Source organism: Acinonyx jubatus, chromosome C2, assembly GCF_027475565.1.
Source record: "Acinonyx jubatus isolate Ajub_Pintada_27869175 chromosome C2, VMU_Ajub_asm_v1.0, whole genome shotgun sequence".
In the NCBI taxonomy this organism is placed as follows: Eukaryota; Metazoa; Chordata; class Mammalia; order Carnivora; family Felidae; genus Acinonyx; species Acinonyx jubatus.
The window spans coordinates 27,178,788-27,206,079 of NC_069384.1; the positions used below are offsets into that span (position 1 = coordinate 27,178,788).

Here is a 27,292-nt window from a genome sequence, read left to right on the forward strand (position 1 = left end):
CTGGTGATTGATGTCTATTTTATAGATAAGTTTCTGGAATATTGTTCAAGCCTCTGTAATTCTCAAAGAGTTTCCTGGATGACATTCAAGAACAATATGCCCAGCATATTGCCCCACGGCAAAAGCCATCATAAAAAATATTAGCATCATCATCAAAATTATGGTTGTGATCATCCTAGTTATAACAAATAAACTGTAGCCAAAAGCCACTATTTTGAATCTTATCTATGGCTTAAGTCATGGCTATGGCACTCTCCTGCTATGTAAGATTAACCTTTTAAGAAATAATATTAAAGGGGTGCCTGGGTGGCTTAGTTGCTTCAGTACCAACTTTGGCTCAGGTCATGATCTCGCAGTTCCTGAGTTCCAGCCCCACATCAGGCTCTGTGATGACAGCTCAGAGCCTGGAGCCTGCTTTGGATCCTGTGTCTTCTCTCTCTCTCTCTCTCTCTCTCTCTCTCTCTTTGCCCATTCCCCGCTAACACTCTCTCTCTCTGCCTCTCAAAAATAAACATAAATTTTTTTAAGGAAATAAAGAAAGAATATTAAAAATAAAGACATGAAATAGTGAAAAAAAGCTAATATTTTAAAAACTTTCTTCATATATGTATCTCAAATCATAAGAATAAAAGGATACAATTACACACAATTTTATATTTTTTAAATTTTGAATTGCTTATTTAAATATTGCATATTGAAGACCCTTCCTCTGTAATCTTATTTAGTATCCTTGAACATTATCATTACTAGCCTACTATGTTAAAGAGTCTTTCATCGGAAAATAAGTTAAAACTATGGAGTTGGACATACAAAAATGTTGGCAGTAGGAGAAATATCACTTGTAGTACTGAGGCTAAAAATGGGTAAGTATAACTAGAGAGGAAAAAAAAAACATATGTAGAGATTCACTGAAGCTCAGTCACAAGCAATACATAATAGGTGGAAAAACACTGTTGCCAACAGAACTGAATGTTCCATAGCCATAAGAAATTTTATTGAGCCATATTTTTAAGCAAAGCTTACAGGCAAAATATGTGCCCAGGAGGCCTGTTTCAACTGTAATACACACTTGAATAGTGACTATAGCAACAGGTATATAGAGAAAGACTATAGTTATAGTCCAAAGTGTAACATTCACCTGTGAAAACTGATCTTTCTAATCCTATCTGAACATGCAGATCACACTTTCTACTCAAATCACGCCCATCATTACAAAAATGAGAAGATAACAGGATATATTTATCATAAGGGGCTAGAATACACTGTGTGGAACATTGCTTAAACTAATCTATATCAAGGAGACTGATGGTCAAGAAAGAGTCAATACAAGAATTATACAGGTGGAGGATCACTTGACATATGTCAGTGACTAAAACACGGAATAAAGAGAAATGTAAACAACAGACAACATAAAGGAACTAGCCCTCCTTTTGACTGGAGGATACTAGATGAAGAAGCTTTCATTAGAGAGAACCCAGATAGTCAGTATTCATAGTAGTACTCTCCATGTATTTGTCTTTTCAATTTCTTAATGGTGGCATTTAGAATTCATTTAATTTTTGCTCAAGTCCAAATTGTTGTTTTATTATTAATTATGCTTTTGATGTTTGTCTAGGAAATCTTTGCTTAACCTAAGTTCATGAAGATTTTCTTTTATGTTTTATTCTAGAAGTGTTGTTGTTTTGCCTATTGCAAAGAGGTCCACAACCCAGAACGATTTCTTGGTAAGACCAGACTTTCCCACTTGGATTACCTTAGCACATTTGTCAAAAATCAACTGGCACATACTTACTATTTAAAGAGGGCAGGGGAGACTGGGTGGCTCAGCTGGTTAGGTGGCGACCTCAGCTCGGGTCGTGATCTCAGGGTCCGTGAGTTTGAGCCCAACATCGGGCTCTGTGCTGACAGCTCGGAACCTGGAGCCTGCTTTGGATTCTGTGTCTCCCTCTCTCTCTGCTCGTCCCCTGCTTGTGCTCTGTCTCTCTCTGTCTCTCAAAAATAAATAAATGTAAAAAAAAAATAAATAAAGATGGCAATATTCCAAAAATTGATCTATAAATTCAACACAATCCCTATGAACATCCCAGTTGTTTTATTCTTTATTTTTTTTTTTTAGAATTTGACAAGCTGATCATAACACGTATGTAGAAAGGAATATCCAGAAAATCAAAAATGATTTTGCAAAAGGAGAACTAAGTTGAAGGAATCATTCTTCCTGATTTTAACATTTACTACTACAAACTACAGTAATCAAGATAGTGTGGAACTGTATTAAGGAAATACATACAGATCAATATAACAGAATCAAGAGTCCAGAAATAAACCCTTACATTCATTTATGGTTTATTGATTTTCAACAAGGGTACCAATCCATTCAACGGAAAAAAGAAAAGTCTTTTCAACAAAACGTTCTGAAAAAGTTGGATATTCACATGCCAAAAAAAAAAAAATGAAGCTGGAAGCCTTAAACATAAACTCAAAATGATCATAGACCTAGATGTAAGAGCTAAAATTATAAAACTCTTAGAAGAAAATATAGGAGTAAATCTTCATGACCTTGAATTAGGCAAAGCCTTCAAAGATATGACAATAGAGCACAAGTGAGAGAAGAAATATTAGGTAAGTTGGACTTCATCAAAATAAAAAACTTATGTGCTGTACAAACTATATCATCAAGAAAGCAAAAATATAACCTACAGAATAGGAGAAATATTTATAGGTCATAAATCTGACCATTATATCCAAAATATACAAAGAACTGCTACAACTCAAAAATAAAAAAGACAAACAGTCCAAGTAAAATGTGGGCAAAGGACCTGAATAGACATTTCTTCAAAGAAGATACACAAATGACCAATAAACACAGGAAAAAATGCTTAACATAATAAACCATTAGAAATATGCAAATAAAAACCATAATGAGATACTATTTCATGTCCATTAGGATAGTTATAATGAAGAAGACAGATAACAAATATTAGTAAATATGTGAAGAAATTGGAACTCTTATACATTGTTGGTCAGAATATAAAATGGTGTAGCCACTTTGGAAAATTGTTTGGCAGTTTCTCAAAATGCTAAACATAGAGTTACCATAAGACCTGATAATTCTACTCTTAAGTATATATTCAAGAAGAATGAAAACATGTGTCCACACATATACTTGTACACAAATATTCATGCAGAATTATTCATAGTAACCAAAATGAGAAAACAACTCAAGTGTCCATCAACTGATAAATGGATAAATGAATGTGATATATCCTTACAATGGAACATTATTCTGCTAACTGATTTTTTACGAAGATGTAAAAACAACTCAGTGAGGAAGCCTTTTCCACAAGTGATTCTGGAGCAATTAGACATCCAAAGTCAAACATTTGAATCTCAACCTGAACCTCATATCATATACAAAAATTAGGTAAGAACGGCTCACAAACTTAAATGTAAAATTATAAAAGTTTTGGAAAAAAAACACAGGAGAACATTTTCAAGATCTAGGACTAAACAAAGACTTCTTAGACTTTATACCAAAAGCATAATCTATAAATATAAAACCTGATAAAGTGTACCACATCAAAATTTAAAACCTCTGTGTATTAAAAAACCCTTTAAAGAGGATGAAAAGACAAGCAACAGATTGGGTGGAAATATTTGCAAAACAAATATCCAACAAAGGATTAATATCTAGAATATATAAACAATTGTCACACTCAACAGTAATAAAACAAACAATCCAATAAGAAAATGGACAAAAGACATGAACAAACATTTCACTGAAGAGCTTATAGAGACAGGAAATGTGCACATGAAAAGATGTTCAAAATCATTAGCAATTAGGGAAATGCAAATTAAAACCAAAATGAGATATCACTACATACCTATCAGAATAGCTAAAATAAAAAATAGTGACAACATCAAATACTGATGAGCATTTGGGAAACTGTCACCCATACATTCCTGGTGGAAATGTGAAATAATACAGCCATTCTTTAAAATACCTTGCCAGTTTCTCATGAAACTACACACCTAACAACCATACGACCTTGCAATTGCACTTGGGAGGCATTCAACTGAATAAAGTGCAGTAGATGAAGTTCAATATGAGGCATAAGGCTGAGAGAGGCTGCTTGCAGTCAGTTGCACCCACTCTGCCTTTCTTCCTAACTTCAGTTCAGCCTGAATATTTTTTACTTGAATAATTTGGACAAAAATGTATGGATAGGGGAAGGACAAAAAGAGTAGTGAGCTTTATCTCAGATTGTGCAGTGCATTCTTAAATGTATGTTTTCCATAGCACTTATATTCTGATAGTTAAGTAAATAAAATATAACATGTGGAAAATATTAAAATGCAAAGTACCAGAATGTAATAAAGATGTTTTTCTTTATAAAAGCAGTACTTTTTGCTAGAATTTTGTTAGACAACATGCATAAGTTCAAAGTTGTAGAACTTCGATTGCATAGGATATTGTACGTACTTACTTTTTGAGATTTGCCACTGTGTTTATAAAACAGTTTTATTAATGGTTACAATGATATCATATATTCTTATCTTACCAACAGGGAATCTATTAAGCAAAAATTTTAATGGTATATGTTTGGAAATAAATCTCTTGAGACAAAAATGCTGCTTCCTTAATTGCCACCCAAGCATGAGAGAGTCCACCTCATCCCAGGTTCTAAAATTCAGTAGGGTTACGTGAAATGACTCCTATTTGGTGGAGGTAACATTTTTTTACTTTGAGCATTCTGAGTTTGTATTTTGCCTGAGCTATAGTTTCAGAATAACACACATTACTTTTGCATGTTTTTGTAGCGTTCATTCTAAATAACTCAGTTCTGTAAACATGTTTTAATTTTTAACAGTTTCATAAAAACATTTTCTAACAATACAATTTTGTGGTTGAAAGTGATTGTGGAAGAATTTTAACATACTTTCTCATCATGTTTATGAAGAAACTACCCTTACCAATAGTTCAGACAGTGGAAAGGGGTAGCCACTAATCCATTAGTTTTCTCTCTTGTTTGCATAGACATTTCTCTATTACTTGTGATTATTTCATTTTCTGTCACCACATCCTGAATGGCCATAGGAGATGCGTTTAATGCAGTCTTTTCTCTTACTATCCTTTGCAAACTGCTCACGTGAAGCCGATGGTCCTTTGATGTTTATTAAACTCCACAAGATGTGTTCACCTTTGAACGCTTGGAATGGAAGGAGTTACTTTCAAGAAATGTGTTTTCAAAGGCAGCAGGACGGGAAGGACTGAGCAACAGCCTGGTGAGCGAAACACTAAGACTTCCGTTGTCATCTCAACCTCTGTGACCCTTACACTTGACTTCCCTCAGCTGCAAAAACACAGAAAGCTGTGCTATCCTTGCTCATGCATGGACATGAAAAGGAAACGATGCAGCAAAATGAGTGGAAGTCAGATTTGGCCGCAATGTCTTGGGGAAAGAGGGGAGTTGAGAATCATAGGACCTGCACCCTGTTTTCTGCCATCAGGACTATGTGACCACACAACGTTTCCATATCTTTATCACAAAATGGCCCTAATCACAACAACAACAAAAAGTGAACTGCAGACTTTTTAAAAAAGGCATACTTTCGAAGGTACTTTAAAAAATAAATACAAGGTGAATTAATTTGATGTATTATTATAATTATTAAATAAATAACAGAATAAGCTCAGACCTCATATATCATTTTTCTAGGTTTGAATAGGAACCAAGTAAATGTTTAGTCTTAAAGTTAAAGTTCTTAGTCAAAGGAGCTGTAAGGTTTTACTCACTTGGAAAACAGATTACCCAAAACTAAAAGAACTTCAGGGACATAAGTTATTGGACATCAACCTTTAAAAACAAAGCTGTGATAATACATTGAAGTGAATCAGAACCCAGTGGACTGTGTTGTGTCAAAAATGATTTTAGAAACACAAAAATCATTACTCAGATATGATTGGAATTTCAGGAAAGACAAATATGAATCCTATTTTATGATATCATTCTGGTGTTAAAAGTTTTGTAGTAATGTGTTCAAAACTGTGTTAAATAATTGAGAAAAGACTCAAGATGCCACTAAAAAATGTAAAAATCACTTTTAACTTGAAAATATGTTACCTAAAAATTGGCTGATATTATTGTCATTTTTCAAACTCAAGGATTTTAAATGACTCCAGCAAATCAACAGTTTAAAATCCTTCTTTACACGTGCTGTAAATTCTAACATATAACACCTCAGGTCAACAGGAGTTAGGAATAGTATTGAGGAAGCTTAGAAATGTGTTTTCAACTTATCTGCTTCTTTTCTTGATAAAAGACTACAAAATGCCACGCACTTATGGACTGCTCCTTCTGAATATGATCAAAAACATAATCTTGTTTTATTCTCCTAACGGCATTACGGCTGCAACACTTTCTATGGTTCTCATATTATATGGGCATATTGACACTAAATTGTTTTCAGTGAAGGAAGAATTTAAGTGACTTGAAGTCAAAGCAGGGCTGAAAGGGAAGTGTTTGTTAGTTTTACCCACACCATCTAAAGTCTGATATTGTAGTTCTCTTTTCCTTGCTGAGCTGCTTGCTTTTTCATAGACAATGAAATTATCTGGAGAGGCGCCCGGGTGTCTTGGTTGAGTGACAGCCTCTTAATTTTGGCTCAGGTCATGATTCCAGGGCCATGGGATGGAGCCTGGCATCAAGCTCTGTGCTGGGCATGGAGCCTACTTGGGATTCTCTCTCTCTCTCTCTCTCTCTCTCTCTCTCTCTCTCTCTCCCTCCCTCCCTCCCTCCCTCTGCCCCTCTTCCCAATTCACACACTCTCTCTCTCAAATAAATAAAATTTAAATTAAAAAAAGAGATTATATGGAAAGTGAACAAAAAAGTAAATGTGTATTGCAACTTTAAAAGGGGGGCTGGGGGACAATAGGAAACCATTCATGGGAAATAGAAACTATAACAGAATTGGAATACAAAAATGCAGAAAAAAAAACAATTTTCATACTTAACTAAAACATCATATCTTTCACTAAAGTAATTTTATAAACTGAAATTGTAACCTAATTCTTACCTAATTATACCTTAAAATAGAAGACACAATTATAATTGAATTTATGCCATAGTTAAGTAATGGCTATTTCACTTTACGCTACATCATCCATACTACTCTGAAGCACTTATTCCCAATCAATGTTAACTCTATATGGAAGGAAGAAATGTCTTCTGCAGTCTGTTTGTGCAATCTTCCCCCACTGAATGAGTGAAATGGTACCTGGACAAATGTTTGATACAGTTTCAAAGTGTGGGATATCAAAAATAGAGCTTGTATCTGTGAAATTTTCCTGTTATGCCATTGAATAAAAACTTTAAAATAATTTTAAAAAACAGATATTAAACTTTAAAATTTATTCTTTCATGGAGCAATGGAGACAAATCATAATAACTTCTAACAAAAACAACTGGAGCATTTTTTTCTATTATTTACACTCTGGTGTTAAAGGAGTACAGAAACAAATATTTCTGGCATCTTCTATGTTACAGGACCTTGTAAATACTTTCTCATTTAGTCCTTAAAATATTCATATGAGTCAGCTTTTATTATTTTTACTTTACAAATGAGGAAACAGAGACACAAAGATAATTTTCCTAAGTGGAGGACAGGGAAGTGATTGAAGTTCATTTAGCTCAAAGAAATTTTTTTGGCAAAACTGCTGAGAAAGTGTGATAAAAAGAACATTATAAAGTGGTATTATTTTTTCTGTATTTTTTCCAATTTGTGAGTGATTTAAAAATATAAGTCACATCACCTAAATAAGGGTCAGCAGATGTTTACAAAGCAATTATATTTCAGAGTCAGGTCAGCACAAGGAAAGACTGACCATTCCAGAGGGATAACACCATTTGAAGTGATGTTCTATATCATTCACTAGTGCTGTTTCAATGGTTTCTTTAACAATAGAGGCCCTGTGAATTCTCTAGAATATTTGAAAATTTGTTTTATTTATTGTTTTTAAAATCATATTGATAATAATTTCAAAATCATTAATTAATTGCAAGAACACCAATACTGCGTTCTGGTCTTGATGCCTGTATCTCTCCATGTGTAAGCTCTAATGATATACCTTTCTTGTGCAGGCAGTGAGAAAACAGAAACTGACATAATACTTATGTATTCACACAAAGTAAAAGGCAAAAGATATCAAGACATAAGGTATAAATGAAGTTTCCTGGAAAGAGAGAAAGGTCTGGGAAAATTTATTAATCATGCAGTACATGGAAATAGAGACATGCTAGATATTTTTTAATATACTAGAGGAATCAGAATTATACCCTAATAAGCAGCATTTTAGTTTCTGGAAAAGAAATCATCTGTCATATTAAATCAAATAACAATGTATTATGAAGTGTTTATTACACACAAAAACCCACCTCAGGAATAATTTAACAACATATGAGCAAAACTCAAGCATTGAAAACTGCAGAACACTGAATAATTAAAGAAGGCCTAAATGAATGAAAAGATACACTATATTCATGAGTGAGAAGAATAAGTCTAGTTAAAAGGTCAATTCTCCCCAGACTGATGTGTAGATCCAACACAATTCCAAATAAAAAGCCAAGATGATTTGAAGTAGGAGGTAGAAAGTGAAAGATTCTAAAATTTTATTAAAATAGGGGTGCCTGGGTGGCTCGGTTGGTTAAGCTTCCAACTTCAGCTTAGGTCATGATCTCACAGTTTGTGGGTTCAAGCCCCATGTTAGGCTCTGTGCTGATAGCTCAGAGCCTGGAGCCTGCTTCAGATTCTGTGTCTCCCTCTTTCTCTGTCCCTCCCTGACTTATGTTCTGTCTCTCTCTCTCTCTCTCTCTCAAAAATAAATAAACATTAAACTTTTAAAATTTTATTAAAATATAAAGGACACAGAATAGCCAAAACAGATTTTCTGTTTTGTATTGCTTTTTTGGGGGAGGGGGAAAAATTTGAAAGCCTTTTAAGATACTGATTTCAGGACTTACTAGATTAATTATTTACAGAAATTAAGACATTGGTGTATTGAAAGTGAGAATTGATAAATAGATCAATGTAATAGACAATAGTCTAGAAAGTCTACAAAGAGACCCACATACATATTATTGACTAACTTTCAAGAGCAAGGTAATTTGACAGGTAAGGATAGTATTTTTGACAGTGCTGAAACAACTAGGTATTAGTGGAGGACAAACTATCCTCATTGCTCATGTCATACCATGCAAAAACATCAACCCTAAATGGATCATAGATACAGACATAAAAAGACCTCATCAAATTTAATATCAGCTGCTTTTAAAAAGACACCATTATGAAAATGCAAGCCACTGTCCAGGGGAAAATACGTGTGGTTTACATATCTGACAAAGCATATATATCCTGAATATATAAAGAACTCTTACAACTCAATAGTAAAATAAAACAAAATATTGTAAAAGGCAAGATTTTGAATAAATATTTCATAAGTAAAGATATATAAGAAGCCAAACAAGCACACGAAAAGATGCTCAACATAGTTAATTATCAAACAAATTCAATTGAAACTACAGTATGATATCATGACACATCTTATAAAATATGTAAATTTTAAAAGGCAGACAACACCAAGTGCTGACAAGGAGGTAGAGCCATAAAGATCTCAAATATTACTAGTAAAAGTGTAAAGTTATGTAATAATTTTATAGAACCGTTCGGCAATTTCTTAAAGTCAAACATCAGTTACCATGTTACCCAATAATAAATAAAAAACAGATGTCTAAAGAAAACTAAAGAAAGTTTATAACTGTTTTATTGAAAATAACAGCTTGAAACAATACAAATGTTCATCAACTATTGAACGGATAAATAAATAATGGTATATGCATATAACAGAATACCACTCACAAATGAAAAGATTCAGATTACTGAGTAGGAACCAAGAAGAAATTCATTTTTACTTTCAATTTTTATTAAAAATATTTTCCTTCAATTTTTTTTACTATATTTTTTACTTTTATGTGAATTTTTTCAAATTCTATTTTACTTATATCTTTTCATTTTAGCCTACTTCAATGTATTCATTTTTTCAAATTTTCAAATGATTTTCTTTTTTTTCCTTTCCCCTTTTTTCTCTAATCTATCAAGCCCCTATCAACACCCAGACCAAAACACACCTAGGATCTAGCATCATTTGCTCGATTTTTTGTGTTTGTTTTTAATTTTTTTTTTATTTTAATATTGTATTAATTCTAATTTTTTTAAATTTTTTTTACCTCATTAATTCCTTTCTCCCATCAAAATGACAAAACGAAGGAATTCACCCCAAAAGAAAGAGCAGGAGGAAATGACAGCCAGGGACTTAACCAACATAGATATAAGCAAGATGTCTGAACCAGAATTTAGAATCACGATAATAAGAATACTAGCTGGAGTCGAAAATAGATTAGAATCCCTTTCTGTGGAGATAAAAGAAGTAAAAGCTAGTCAGGATGAAATAAAAAATGCTATAACTGAGCTGCAACTTGAATGGAGGCCACAGTGGCAAGGATGGATGAGGCAGAACAGAGAATCAGTGATATAGAGGACAAACTTATAGATAATAATAAAGCAGAAAAAAAGAGTGAGATTAAGGCAAAAGAGCACGATTTAAGAATTAAAGAAATCAGTGACTCATTAAAAAGGAACAACATCAGAATCATAGTGATCCCAGAAGAGGAAGAGAGACAAATAGGGGTATAAGGGTTATGTGAGAAAATCACAGCAGAAAAATTTCCTAACTTGGGGGAAAGACACAGACATCAAAATCCAGGAAGCACAGATGACCCCCATTAGATTCAACAAAAAATGACCATCAACAAGCCATATCATAGTCAAATTCACAAAAAACTCTGGCAAGGAGAGAATCATGAAAGCAGCAAGGGAAAAAAAGTCCCTAACATACAAGGTAAGACGGATCAAGTTTAGAGCAGACCTATCCACAGAAACGTGGCAGGCCAGAATGGAGTGGCAGGATATATTCAATGTGCTGAATTGGAAAAATAGGCAACCAAGAATTCTCTACCCAGCAAGGCTGTCATTAAAAATAGAAAGAGAGATTAAAAGTTTCCCAAACAAAAATTAAAGGAGTTTGTGACCACTAAACCAGCACTGCAAGAAATATTAAGGGTGACTCTGAGGGGAGAAAAGATGAAAAAAACAAAACAAAACAAGACAAATAAATAAAGAACACAAGCAACAAAAACTAGAAATGACCAGAGAACACCACCAGAAACTCCAACTCTACAAGCAACATAATGACAATAAATTCATATCTTTCAGTACTCACTGTAAACATTAATGGACTAAATCCTCCAATCAAAAGACACAGGGTAACAAGATAAGAAAACAAGATCCATCTATATGCTGTTTACAAGAGACCCACTTTAGACCTAAAGACACCTTCATATTGAAAGTAAGGGGATGGAGAAGCATCTATCATGCTGATGGTCAACAAAAGAAAGCCAGAGTAGCCATACTTATATCAGAGAATCTAGACTTTAAAATAAAGACTTTATCAAGAGATGAAGAAGATTAATTATATCACAATTAAGGGGTCTATCCACCAAGAAGACCTAACAATTATAAACATTTATGCACCAAATGTGACAGTACCCAAATATATAAATCAATTAATCACAAACATAAAGAAAATAATTGATAGTAATACCATAATAGTAGGGGACTTCAACACCCCACTCACAGCAATGGACAGATCATCTAATCAAAATATCAACAAGAAAAAAATGGCTTTGAATGACACAGTGGACCAGATGGACTTAACAGATATATTCAGAACATTTCATCCTAAAGCAGACGAATATACATTGTTCTCCAGTGCACATGGAATGTTCTCCAGAATAGACCACATACTGGGACACAAATCAGCCCTCAACAAGTACAAAAAGTTTGAGATCATACCGTGCATATTTTCAGACCACAACACTATGAAACTCTAAGTCAACCACAAGAAAAAATTTGGAAAGGTAACAAATACTTGGACACTAAAGAACATCCTACTAATGAATGTATCGGCTAACCAAGAAGTTAAAGAGGAAATTAAAAAGTTCATGGAAGCCAATGAAAATGATAACACCGCAGCCCAAAACATCGGGGATGCAGGAAAGGCGGTCAAAAGAGGAAACTATATAGCAATCCAGGCTGTCCTAAAGAAGGAAGAAAGATCTCAGATAGACAACCTAACCTTACACCTTTAAGGACTGGAAAAAGAACAGTAAATAAAACCCAATACCAGCAGAAGACAGGAAATTAAAAAGATGAGAGCAGAAATTAATGCTGTTGAAACCAAAAAAACAGTAAAACAGATCAATGAAACCAGAAGCTGGTTCTTTGAAAGAACTAACAAAATTGATAAACCACTAGCCAATTGATCAAAAAGAAAAAGGAAAGGCCCAAATAAATGAAATCAAGAATTAAAGAGGAGAGATCACAACCAACACAGCAGAAATACAAACAATAATAAGATAATATTATGAGCAATTATACACAAATAAAATGGGCAATCTGGAAGAAACAAACAAATTCCTAGAAACATATACACTACCAACACTGAAACAGGAAGAAATAGAAAATTTGAACAGACCCATAACCAGTAAGGAAATTGAATTAGTAATCAAAAATCTCCCAAAAAACAAGAGTCCAGGGCCAGATGGCTTTCCAGGGGAATTCTACCAAACATATAAGGAAGAGTTAACACCTATTCTTTTGAAGCTGTTCCAAAAAATAGAAATGGAAGGAAAACTTCCAAACTCTTTCTATGAAGCCAGCATTACCTTGATTCTAAAACCAGATAGAGACCCCACTAAAAAGGAGAACTATAGACCAATTTCCCTGATGAACATGGATGCAAAAATCCTCAACAAGATATTAGCCAACTGACTCCAACAATACATTAAAAACATTATTCACCACGACCAAGTGGGATTTATACCTGGGATGCAGGGATGGCTCAATATCTACAAAACAATCAATGTGATTCATCAAATCAATATAAGAAGGGATAGAAGGATCATACCTCGAGATCATAAAAGCCATATATGAAAGACCCACTGCTAATATCATCCTCAATGGGGAAAAACTGAGAGCTTTCCCCCTAAGGTCAGGAACAAGACAGGGATGTCCACTCTCACCACTGTTATTCAACATACTATTGGAAGTTTAGCCTCTGTAATCATACAACACAAAGAAAAAAAAGGCATCCAAATCAGCCAGGAGGAGGTCAAACTTTCACTTTTTACTGATGACATGATACTCTATATGGAAAACCCAAAAGATTCCATTAAAAAAAACCAGCTAGAATTGATTCATGAATTCAGCAAAGCTGCAGGATATAAAATCAATGCACAGAAATCGGTTACATTCCTATACACCAACTATGAAACAACAGAAAGAGAAATCAAGGAATTGATCCCATTTACAATTGCACCAAAAAACATAAAATACCTAGGAATAAATCTAACCAAAGATGTGAAAAATAAATACACTGAAAACTAGAAATCTTATGAAAGAAGTTGAAGAAGACACACAAAAAAATGGAAAAAGATTCCATGCTCCTGGATAGGAAGAACAAATATTGTTAAAATGTCAGTATTACCCAAAGCAATCTACATATTCAGGGATGCAATCCCTATCAAAATAACATCAGCATTCTTCACAGAGCTAGAACAAATAATCCTAAAATTTGTATGGATCCAGAAAAGACACCGAATAGCCAAAGCGATTTTGAGAAAGAAAACCAAAGCAGGAGGCATCACAATCCCAGACTTCAAGCTATACTACAAAGCTGTAATCATCAAGACAGTATGGTACTGGCATAAAAACAGACTCTCAGATCAACGGAACAGAATAGAGAACCCAGAAATTGACGCACAAACGTATGGCCAACTAATCTTTGACAAAGCAGGAAAGAATATCCAATGGAATAAAGACAGTCTCTTCAGCAAGTGGTGCTGGGAAAACTGGACAGCGACATGCAGAAGAATGAACCTGGACCATTTTCTTACACCATATACAAAAATAAACTCAAAATGGATAAAAGACCTAAATGTAAGACAGGAAGCCATCAAAATCCTCCAGGATAAAGCAGGTAAAAACCTCTTTGATCTTGCCCACAGCAACTTCTTACTCAACACGTCTCCAGGGGCAAGGGAAACAAAAGCAAAAATGAACTACTGGGACCTCATCAAAATAAAAAGCTTCTGCACAGTGAAGGAAACAATCAGCAAAACTAAAAGGCAACTGGAAGAATGGTAGAAGATATTTGCAAACGACATATCAGATAAAGGGTTAGTATCCAAAAATCTATAAAGAACTTATCAAATTCAACACCCAAAAAATAAATAATCCAGTGAAGAAATGGGCAAAAGATATGAACAGATACTTCTCAAAAGAAAACATCCAGATGGCCAACAGACACATGAAAAAATGCTCAAAATCATTCATCAGGGAAATACAAATCAAAAACCACAATGACATACACCTCACACCTGTCAAAATGGCTAACATTAACAACTCAGGCATCAACAGATGTTGGCAAGGATGTGGAGAAAGAGGATCTCTTTTGCATTGTTGGTGGGAATGCAAGCTGGTGCAGCCACTCTGGAAAACAGTATGGAGTTTCCTCAAAAATTAAAAATAGACCTACCCTATGACCCAGCAATTGCACTGCTAGGTATTTATCCAAGGGATACAGGTATGCTGTTTCGAAGGGACACATGCACCCCAATGTTTATAGCAGCACTATCAACAATAGCCAAAATATGGAAAGAGCCCAAATGTCCATTGATGGATGAGTGGATAAAGAAGATGTGGTATATATCTACAACAGAGTATTACTCAGCAATCAAAAGAATGAAATCTTGACATTTGCAACTACATGGATGGAACTAGAGGGTAGTATGCTAAGTGAAACTAGTCAGTCAGAGAAAGACAAACATCATATTACTTCACTCATATGAGGACTTTAAGACACAGAACAGATGAACATAAGGGAAGGGAAGGAAAAATAATACAAAAACAGGGAGGGGACAAAACAGAAGAGACTCTTAAATATGGAGAACAAACAGAGGGTTACTGGAGGGGTTGTGGGAGGGGCTATGGGCTAAATTGGTAAGGGGCATTAAGGAATCTACCCCTGAATTCATTGTTGCAATATATGCTAACTAACTTGGATGTAAATTAAAAAAATAATATTAAAAAGAAAGATTCAGTTTACTGATATGTACAACAAGGATTAATCTCAAAAATATTATGCTTTCAAAAGACCCCAGACACAAAAGTATGTATATTGTATGATCCTAGTCAATGAAATTCTAGAACAGGCAAAATTCATCTACCGTGCAGAATGGAGGTCAGTGATTGCCTGGGGCTGGGATGGGTAGGGAGGAATTAACTACAAAGGGATAGGAAGGAACTTTGGGAACTTTCATTTGTGGATAATGAAAATGTTCTATATCTTTATTGGACTGATATTTGTGTAGGTACATGAGTCAAAACTCATGCGCATTTAATATAAGTGAAATTTATTGTATGTTATTCCTCAATAAAGTCTATTTAGAAAAATCAAAGCACCCTGAATAAAGTAGATACAGAATGTAACTGAGCCTTGTTTTCCTGGTCAGAGCTGGAAAAACATGGCATGGTTCCAAAGTGGCTTCCAGTCTCTTCTTATAGAACTTTTTGTTGTAATTTTTTAATCTGTATACCAGAGTCTAAAATGTTTTTATGCCCCACCTTTTTAAATTAGTTTTTTTAATGTTTATTTTTGAGAGACAGAGCATGAGCCAGGGAGGAGCAGATAGAGAGGGAGACACAGAATCTGAAGCAGGTTTTAGGCTCTGAGCTGTCAGCACAGAGCCTGACACGGGGCTCAAACTCACGAGGTGTGAGATTGAGACCTGAGCTAAAGTTGGATGCTCAACCGACTGAGCCACCCAGTTGCCCCTCTCAGTAATATATTACCTCATTCAATGCTTCAACAATCCTGAGAATTCGGTACATCAATATTGCAATTTTACAGATGAGAAAACAGGAGCGCAGAAAGATATTGTACTTTGCTCAAAGTCACAAAACTATTTCATATTAGTCTTAGTAATTAAACCTGAGTAGAATGTGATAGCCTACACCCTAATCCATCATATGATAAAGAACGTTCTTTAAGGTATATGACTACTTTCATATAAATTTCATATAAATTTCAGAGCTCTCTATGTCAGTTAAGTTTTTCAGAAGCCAATGAAAGCATTTGGAATGCTAGCATATTCAAAAAGTTAACAAATGCTATTTCTTTGGCAAAATGATTAAATAATTGATCATGTGTGGTAGGTACGAAGCACAATATAAAAATTCAGGTGTGTACAAAATGCAATTTTATTTTTCTACTACTCGGTTGATTTTCTATAACAGCTTCCAAGTAGTCAGATTACAAAAATGTAATATTCATTAAATATACCTGTCACTGTGGTGGCTGACAGTTGGTGGGCATCTGGCCCTTGTGTTCCATTCTATATGTACTGGCATCTCCTGAGATTCGCTAAAAGATACATCATTCATTTTCCATGGATTTTTGTTCAAACAGGTCACTGCTAAGTCATTTGTCCCTCCCGTTCAAGAGGCCCCTTCGTGTGTACTCTCTAGGCTGCCTCTCATGTCTTTTTGGGTATGTGGGATCATTCTGCTGCTCCTCATCTTATAAGTCATAGGGACTTACAGGATGGGGGACTATCAGTAATCTCTCATTACTTCCTTGCTCCTCTTAGTTTCAGGGGATATTTATATTTCTCAGGTACTAACCTGGGGAGTGAGGAAAGTGTGTGTTGTCATAAGTTGAATAGAGAGATTTGTCCACTTAAATCCATTTTGTCTTTTTCCTGGACTAATATTGCAACCCCCTTTGCTGAAAGGTGTGACCGTGTAATTGAGTTCTAACCGATGGGATACATGAGCTGAAATAATGTGGGCCACTTCCAGTCCCCAAACCTTCCACCCATGCTCTTCTGTGTTCTTTCTCCCTCTGTTCTTATGACACTGACAGGAAAGGCCTTGGCAGCTGTAGACACATTGTACAAGCTGGATAGGGCCTTGCTTCCTAAATGAGAGTGGTAATCTGCAATGCCCACTAGGACTGCTATTGATCAAAAAATAAACTTTTGGGGCATCTGTGTGGCTCAGTCATTCAAGCATCTGACTCTGGATTTTGGCTCAGGTCATGATCTCATGCTTCATGGGTTTGAGCCCTGTGTCAGGCTCTTTGCTGGCAAGTGAGGAGCCTGCTTTGGATTCTCTCTCTCTCCCTCTCTCTCTGCCCCTGCCCTGCTCATGCTCTCTTTCTGTCTCTCTCAAAATCAAATAAATAAATTTTTAAAAAAACAATAAACTGGGGCACCTGAGTGGCTCAGTCAGTTAAGTGTCTGACTCTTGGTTTTGGCTCAGGTCATGATCTCACAACCCATGAGTTCGAGCCCCATGTTGGGCTCTGTGCTGGCAGTGTGGAGCCTATTTGGGATTCTCTCTCTCTCTCTCTCTCTCTCTCTCTCTAGGCTCCTCCTGAACTTGCACTGTTTCTGTCTCTCTTAAAAAAAAATGAATAAACTTGGGGTGCCTGGGTGGCTCAGTCGGTTGGTCATCCGACTTCAGCCCAGGTCATGATCGCACAGTCTGTGAGTTCGAGCCCCATGTTGGGCTCTGTGCTGACAGCTCAGAGCCTGGAGCCTACTTCAGATTCTGTGTCTCCCTCTCTCTCTGCCCCTCCCCTGTTCATGCTCTGTCCCTCTCTGTCTCAAAAATAAATAGAAACATTTAAAAAAAATTAAACAAAAAATTAATAAACTTAGGGGCACCTGGATGGCTCAGTTGGTTGGGCATCCGGCTTCGGCTCAGGTCATGATCTCACTGTTCATGGGTTTGAGTCCCGCATCAGGATCTCTGGTCTCAGCATGGAGCTTGCTTCAGATTCTGTGTCTCCCTCTCTCTCTGCCCCTTCCCCCCCCAAAAAAAATAAACATTAAAAAAAATTTTTTTAATGAATAAACCTAAAAAAAAAGAAAAACTTCTGTTTTTGTCTAGCCATTACTAGATTAAGTCTGTTTCTTACCAAAGACTAGTATATCCCAATACACAGATCCATCTGATTAATATGCTACCAATTGTTTTCTGTTGTGTAAAACCAATGTCTCCATGGGGTGTTGGGGAAGAGAATACAGGTACTACTCATACTCCCATCCCTCAAACCTGCCTGGAATGTCTGAGTTGCCACCTAAGTTCATTCAGGAGAGTAGCCATCTCCCTTTTCCTCCAGGACTCCCAGTATTTATCCACTTACTGCTTCTCCATCTCACTCCCCTCCACCCCCCCACCCCAGCTCCAGGAGCCTTTATTATTTCGGGGGCCAGGCAGAAAGTTTTGTGTCGCTCACCAAGTACTCCTTCAAAAAAACAAACATGTTGCAGAGATTGAAAGATCATTAATTGATTAAATATTTTGGAAACAAATAAGGAAATAAATAAGTAATGCTCTAGCTGATTGAGAGAATATAAAAAACAGCAAATGTGGGAGAATCTCTGTTAATATTTCCAAAAGTTACCCCATGACATGTGGGGTCTTCTATCAAGTAGATCACACACCTAAGAATTGCATTGTCTCTTAGGGTCTCAGTAACAAGCTTGTGTTCTACCCAAAATTTGGGGAACTGTGACTCTTGAAAATTATTAATTTTTGATAGTAAGGAATTTGGTAAATGAACTATTATATATGCTAGTCACTGTTCGAGGTATGAAAATCTTCAGAAGTAGAGGGGTGCCTGGGTGACTCAGTTGGTTAAGCGTTTGACTTTAGCTCAGTTCATGATCTCACAATTCATGGGTTTGAGCCCCATGTTGGGTTTTGTGCTGTCAGATCAGAGCCTGGAGCCTGCTTTGGATTCTGTGTCTCCCTGTCTCTCTCTGCCCCTCCCCACTTGTGCCCTGTTGCTCTCTCTCTCTCTTTCAAAAATAAACATTATTTTTTTTAAATCCTCAGAAGTACAAATACTTGTAGTGAACAGCCAACAATCTCTATTTTATTCCAAAATACAAATACCCCATGGAGGTATCCTCCCTCCTTCGAGCATGCCCCACACTGATATGGTCGACCAAGACAAAGACCATGGTAAGTTTTTTGCCATTCTTCACAGATGTTTTCATAAGTTCACTGAATGTGCACCTGGAAACATCTAGGTGTACTGATATGTGAAAAGATGAGTGTATTATTATTACTTGCATTGTTCCTAAAAATAGGACCCCTCAATCCAGTTCTTGACTAGAGACACATTTTCTTTTCTCCCCATCCTCTGTAGAAGTACTCAAGAAGTTTTGAGATAAAGGGCTCCGATAACTAAGAAAATTGCCAACTGCCTCAAATTCTCTTAGGGCCTGCCTCTCCTTAAACTGAGTAAAGGAGCATACGTTCCAAACATACACTTGACATACACTTGGACAAACTATAGTTTGCTGATTAAATATGCAGAGCAAATTTTAACACTGGTCCCAGGTGATATGTTGGGTGTTAGGTTTCCTAAAATAATTTTTTTTACCGGTTTCTCAGTCGTGATTCTATCTTGGTATTAAACATCAATCCATATTGTGCAAATTCTCACCCCAGCTGGCTAAGCTAAGAGAGCGAGAAATGAAAATCAGATCTGATTCTCATGTTATAAATATGAAAATTGTTACTTGATGATGGAACACTGGACAACTGAGGGACAGGGGATTTTTAGGTTTCTGGGGAACTTCCTTCTTCCAAGAACAACTTGATTTGCATGGGTTGGGATATTTTGAGGTTATGAGCTTTGGGTTAAAATAAAAGCTTGGGGCTCACAAGTCTGGTAAAACCATAAAGTTCTGTTTTCAATGGAATTTCTGGCAATACCAAGATTTATACTGCTTTTACCTGAAACCATGATGAGAGAAGTCAAGTTTGCAAATGGGAAGAGAAAAGAAAAAATAAACAAATAGCACTTATTTATTACATAACCAAGCAGGCAGGCAATCACCCTGGTTCCAGGTCTGCCCAGAACTTAAGCAGGAATTGGAGAAAGTTTCAGTGAGCCACTACTATTTCCTTAGCCAGTTTTTCCCCAAAGGTTTGGGCATTTCCATCCCATTGTCCTGAGGGAGGGCATAGGGGTAAGTCTGCATATTTGTGGACAATATGGCCATGGTTGGGAAATACTGTTGTGAGAACTTGCTGGTTACAACAGCCCATGTGCAACTTCACCATATTCAGTTAAATTAATCCCTGTCTCCCCTCTCACTTCTTTTTTTTTTTTTTTTTTTTTTTGCCTTTTTAAATAACTTTCTTTCCATCCTACTCCCATGTGGCTCAAGCCTCCTTTTTTTTTTTTTTTTTAATTAATTTAATACCTGTATGGTTTATCACTGAAAAACTCATTCTCAGTTTGGAAAGATGGATGAGAGGCATTTTCCCCTATTTCTTCCACTACAAAGGCTCTGAACGGTGGAAAGAAGAAGACAAACTGGCTAAGGACTATGGACACAAGGAATGATACTATGGTGAGATCCCTGGGTTTTCTTTCTGCTTCATATATCCCAGACTTGTAACTGAAAAAGCCAGTAAGCAGGAAATGCTACTGGGCATAGACAATTGAGCCTCAGCAAGTCTATTTTTCTCTACCCAAAGGAGCAGGAAAGGGGCATTTTAGACAATAACAACTCAACACCAAACAAACACAGGAAAATCTGCCATCCCCGTGCCAACCCCACCCCTCTGGGTCAACACAGGCTGAGTGAAAAGTCTAGACTTACACCCTGACCCTGCTGTAGAGGTGGCCCTCCAGGCTCCACACTTGGTAGTGTTGGAGAATACTGAGTGAGGAGGAGGGAACTCCATCTTCTTACAGCATTAATGAATTCTACCCTACTCTGCAGGTGTCTGTGAACTCTGGACTTCTACCCCCACACTGTAGTAATAAAGGATCCTTCCCCCTCTATGCTTCAGGGGAGAGTCGGAACTCTTACCACTGCTCAGAGGTAATGAAACCACCTCTATTCCTGCCCCACATGTCAGTGGAGGCCACACAGGAAACAAACAGCAGGCATTCTAGACAAGGGGAGTATCAGCAAAGGTTTAGTGGAAAGCCTGAATTTTCACCTTAACTCAGAGGTATTGAAGTACCCCTCAGCAACCCACTCCCTATGGGGTCAACCCACTCCAACTATGGGGTCAATAGAGGGCTGGCAGGAAATCCATATTTCTACCTTCTCCTAGAAGTAATGAAGAGATGCTCACATTTCTTGCCGGTGTTACAAGAGGCTAAAAAAAAAGATTTATATAAGATCCAGTTTCATAACATAATATTGACAATGTCCAGGATATAATCACAAATCACTCATTCATACTAAGAACCAAGAAAATCTCAACTCAAATGGTAAGACAGTCAATAGATACTAATAACAAGATGCCACAGATGTTAGAATTATCTGGTAAAAAGAATTTAGTATCATTCTTACTTAGCAGATTTAGTGTAAGCATTAGTTTTTAGTGAAGTGTGAAGCTCAATTAAAATAAGTCTAATGAAACATAATTCACATGAAATGAAATGTATTTGTAAAAATGGTCACTCACTTATCAACAATCATAAAGAAGTTAATGACAGCATTCAATGATGGCATTTTACAAAATAAGACTGGAATACAGGTTAAAAAATTAAGAATTAGGACAATAAAGAATCCATGTTTTACTTCATCTACACAAATTATTACCAAATCATTGTCAACTGAGTTATATGGATTGGGGTTTATTTGTCCATAAACATTTACTTACATGATCTCCTTCACCATGCTTCCAAACTTTGCTTTTACATACCATAATCATTTGGAAGTGTCTAATTGCTTATAAATCAGAATTATTCAAATACAGTCAAACATAATTATGAATACTAATTTTTGAGAATGGAACCTAGTGAAGATGTATTATTAGTCAGGGCTCTCCAGAGAAACAAAATCAATAGGATTGATCTATCAATCTATCCACCCATCTATTATATATATATATATATATATATATATATAGAGAGAGAGAGAGAGAGAGAGAGAGAGAGAGAGAGAGAGAGAGATTGATTTGTTATGAAGAATTGGCTCACATGATTATGGAGACTGAAAATCCCACCATCTGCTGTCTGTAGGCTGGAGACCCAGGAAAACTGATGATGTAGTTCGGTCAGAGTCCAAAGGCTTGAGAACCAGGGCAACCTGTGGTGTAAGTCAGAGGGCAGGGGAAAATCGATGTCTGAGTTCGGTCAGGCAGAAGGGGCAAATTCTCCCTTCCTCCACCTATTTTGTTCTATTCAATGTGGGATGATGCACATCCACTTTGGGGAAGACACGCTGCTCTACCGAATCTACCAATTCAAATGCTAATGTCAACTGGACTCTCTTTCACAGGCACACCCAGAAATAATGTTTAACCAAATATCTTGGCAAGTTCCAGTCAAAATGATACACAACACAAAAGACAAGTAGGCCATCAGACTTTAAGTTAAATAATTCATTTTCTATTTGTTCCGAACTACTTTACCTCCTTAAAAAAGTTCTCAGTATCTAGTTCCTTGAAAAACAAACCCCAAATTATTTTACTGAATTTGATAGTCTTTAAGACACCATTTCACTACAAATAGTATTTCTTCTTTCTTTTTATTGTCAAATTTTATTGAGTCTTTATTTATGAGATAATGTCATGATTCAGAAGCAATACAAGGCTTTTTATAGATTGTTTTTCCCTCCAAGATAAGACTATAAAAGTTCTTATAAACCTCTCCACTCTTAAAAGCAAGATTTGGCAGACCCTGCTAGGATTTCAAAACCATTGGATAGCTTCAATTGTGTGGTCATTTGTTTTAACATGATATCTTTCACCTGGTTTTTAATCTCAGGAGAAAAAAAAATATAGATGACACAATTTTTCATTTAATTAAATATAAAAAAATAAATTTCTCTCTCTCCACTTTTACTAGATTTATTTGGAGTTTTGTAAATCTCAGGGATGGGTACTATTAGGAAAAAGAAGGAGGATATTCAACTTGAATATAAAATGAAAGAAGAAGGAGGGAAGGAAGGAAAGAAGGCAGGGAGGGAGAAAGGAAGGAAATTCTTCTGTTATGCAGCAGCTCTAACATGTTACCATATTTGTAAGAAATTTTTTCTTGTCTTCTAAAACAAATAAAACCATCTGACTGAACGATCTAACTGTGAATAAAGTTCTTGAAAACTGCCCAAAACACAGAAAATGGAACTTTTTATCCTGGACTCCATAGTATTATAGAGTTTTCTCTGGTAGAGTACACTGATTATAATTCTTTCCAAATTAGCAAACCACAAAAATGTAGGAAGCAGAAAATTACTTGCAAGCAAAATGAAACCAGTTTTTACAGTAATTAAAAGATGAGGAGTTTGGGGAAATTAATTTAAAGAGGGAGAATCTACTTAATTAGATAACAACACTATTATAGAAATTTTACAGAAACCAGCATGTGGTAGGCAGCCCACGCTCAATTCTCTGGTATCTGAGACATCCACCCTTCCAGCTACACAGTTTGGAAGGAAATATGAGATGCAAACACTTTAGCTTTACCCATGCTGTATTTCCTTCTGCTTAAATTATAAATGACGGTGTGCAAAACTGGGAAACATGGTAGTGATGTTTGGAATCTCTTAAACCTTTATAAATTGACTTTGAGATAAGATTAATCCTTATGTTAATAGGTAAACTGGAACTCTTAGCACAAAAATAAAGAACTATATAAACATTCTTCTGATTTTTAGGATTCAGTCGTATTTCAGGGTAACATCTCAGGAAATAGCAAACCTTTGCTCCAACTGAGTTCTCTGATTGGTACTCCCGCCACCTCAAAACAAACTCTGGACAATAAGGATTCAGAACATTACAAGGCTAGGATGAAATGCCAAGATTTCCAGAGAAAGGCCTAGGGGGTGGCAGCTGCCTGAAGTTCTAATAATGTTCGGATCCACTTGGGCAAGAGTTAGTTTTTCTACAGATGATATCTAGAATCTGTTATTTTATAGTGAATTCCAATAGTCACAGAGAGTTATGAAGGGTAAATTGTTCATTGGCCCACCTGTTGAGCACTGCCATGTCACTTCGACAGCTTGTAAGAATCATTTCTGAAAGCTGCATTGGAACAATTTTATGGGAGTTAAATGACATTACAAAAAGCAAAGTCGAAGCAGAAATCCGTATGGAACTGCTTTTACACACTACTTTACAGTTTACAATGTGTTGTACATGCAACCTTAGCTGATGGCCTGTGTATTCCCCTCCAATCATGCTGGATGGAATACAATTCCCTGTCTAGATGAATCAGCAGTACATAAAAATCAGCTTGGCCTTAAGCATGCAAATACAATCTGAATTCAATTTTTAAGAAACCACAGATTTTCCCCTTAGGGAATGGACTGTTTGTGGGCAGGCTGTCTCTTTTATAAGAAAACTATTCTCCAAGAAAGCATTTTCACAGATGAAAACTAAGAATTCCAGTATTTTCATTGTATAAATGTACCTGAATATTTCAAAGGAATAGTCCAAAGCCTGAACATGAACTGTTTTCTTGTTTTTGCAGTTTAAACACTTACATGAAGCCCTATGCAAAATTCTACTCAAGGACTGATTTCCCTTGTTTGAGAAATCAATGGATTCCAGGTCTTTAAAAAATCCTTTGCTTTCACTTAGGAAACTGAAAGCAATCTCACTTGCCTTGTGCCACTTATCAGTTGATTTCCTCTTATTTCCAAATCTACCCTCCTTTGCCTTACTTATGATATTGGAGATGGGCCCTGTAAACATATCCCTTTCTCAGGTAACAACAATGTTCAATGTTGTCAGCAGATGGTTGGAGAGAACCCAGCAGATGGTTGGACAAAAACCAGGCTTTGTTCCAGTGTGTTTTTCTCTGCTTGCTCCTGTGGTACACAACAACCAGCAGTGCATAAGTCACCCAGCAGTGCCCCCTCCCCACCAGTGAGTTCTACTGAATGGCATTCCCTGTGGGCGACCTCCTTTGGCATTTCAGAGGGCAGCTTCCCAGCAAATTCCATGAAGCAATACTTCCCTATGGACAGTTTTCCAAGCACCTGGAAGGCGGCTTTCTGGCAATTTCAGCTGCCAATGTACCCCAGAGAACTTCATAATCCAGTGGGTCTTGGCCATAGCCATAACCACTCCATTGTAGGGGAGGAGTACCTCTTCCAGATTTCTTCCTCTGGACTTTGCCTCTCAGGCTTAGAGGTAATGGCTTCCCCTGTATCTATTCTTCTATTCTTCTTTAGTTTTTTTTCTGAGGCAAGTAATCTAGATTGGTTGCAGTTATTAATTCTCTATATTAAACTTTGTTACAATTATGTGATTCCTATCTGCTTATTGGACCCTGAATGACGACCCAGTTTTTAACTCAATAGTATCTCCCAATATGAGTACAGTTTTGTACTTTTGTACTTGTACAATTTTGGAAACTATTTAGTTTCCAAAAAAAATTATGGACTAATAACGTACAAAATCTAAAACACTATCTTAAGAAAACATGATCCCACAGTTATTAAGTAGACATTCTTTTTAAAGTATCCACTTACTGCCAACATAAATATACCACTTAATAGAATAAATATCATCAAACTAATTTGTTGATCTTTGCCATTGGAAAGAAAATTTCATTGAGTGGGAAATGCTGCTGAAACATCTGCACAGGTATTGATCAGTTAAAAAGCCAAACAAAATGAGATCAACTCTGTACTTTTAAAAAGAAGTAGATTTGTTTATGTTATTTTATATAATTTAAAATACCTCTGAACCTGCCAGAATGGAACCCTGCCAATGCTCTTACTAATTGTAGACATTTTAAAGCACATGCAGCAAAGGAACTGGGATAATATTTAGAGATATTAAGGACAATTTTGCCTTTAGCCAAATAAATATGTAGGTTAACATTTCTTCTCATAACTCCCCCATTAAGAGGTACCCTCCCTTCCTCTCCTCCAGGTGAAGAATACCATCAAGATGTCAGAACTTAGTTTTGTAACTTACTGTGGATTTAAGGCTATTATTTAGTTGCAAGCAACAGAAACTTCCAATGTCCAACTTAAGCAAGTATGAAATATATTTTAATTTTGGGGTAGCAGCTTACAATATTAGCAGGAAGTCAGGCTATGGAAAGAGTGAGGGTCAGTCTCAGGAAAGGCTTGGAACAAGAGCTTCTCTGGATGCTTCCAGGCAGCAAGCATCCTGTCAAGGATACCTGTGAGAGGAAATGAGGTCTGAACACTCTTCTGTCCTTAAGTCTCTCTACTCAAAAGTCAAAGTCCTCAGAATGGAAGCCCAGTTTCTCCAGCTAGTCATCTGCCCATTCCTTGTTTAGAAGAGAGAGCATTGTGATTTTCCTGTCTCACCAAAATGACACAAATTGGGAGAGTTAGTTAACTCAGTGGAAATTAGGATATTAGCTGAAGTAAAATGAAAAAATACTGTAAGCCCAAAAATCTTTTTTCACTATGTACGCCATTAAGGTTAAGTCTCTCATTCCTTAAGCACCACAGCTAATAGATAGGTGATAGATGAAATACACTCTGACAGCAACTGACTCCAATAGTTGGCAGTCTAGTTAATTTAGTTTCTTGTGGACTATCTATGTGTTAAAAGAGGAAGATGATAACTCCAAAAAACCTTGGAGAGACAAACCTACTTTGCATTTCTTCATGCATGTTCCATCAAGCCAAAAATATCAGAGAAGATAATATAGCATCCATGGCTTCTGTCTTCTCCAAGAACGAGCTCCATAAAGGAGCTCCAGTGACCATGTAACTTTTTTCACTGTCTGTAGGACTCACTCAAAAAAGATGCTCCAATAATCATGAAGAATCTCTGAGTATATTAGTTTCCTGTGACCACTGTAACAAGTTATCACAAACTTGGTGGCTTCAAACAACAGAAATCTATTCTTTTACATTGCTGGGGGCCAGAAGAACAATGTCAGTTTCTCTGGGCTGAAATCAAGGTATTGGCAAGTCTGTGCTTCCTCTAGCTCTTGAGGAGAATCCATTCCTTGTCTCTTCCAGCTGTTGGTGGTTGCTGGTATTCTTTTGCTGTGATCCTATCGCGCCAATCTCTGCATCCACCTTTACGTGGGCCTCTCCTTTTCTTGTCTTCTCTTCTGTCTCAATTTCCTTCTTCC

The 27,292-nt window shown here is 36.3% G+C and overlaps 1 long non-coding RNA gene across 1 annotated transcript; it reads right to left on the reverse strand.

Moving 5' to 3' along the window:
• Positions 1 to 25,888, reverse strand: LOC128315134 (uncharacterized). The gene is made up of 3 exons (XR_008297584.1): positions 22,199 to 25,888; positions 17,901 to 18,039; positions 1 to 1,985 (listed from the first exon to the last, which is right to left on the reverse strand). It is a non-coding gene; the product is annotated as an uncharacterized LOC128315134 (long non-coding RNA).
• Between the last annotated feature and the right edge of the window lie 1,404 nt (positions 25,889 to 27,292).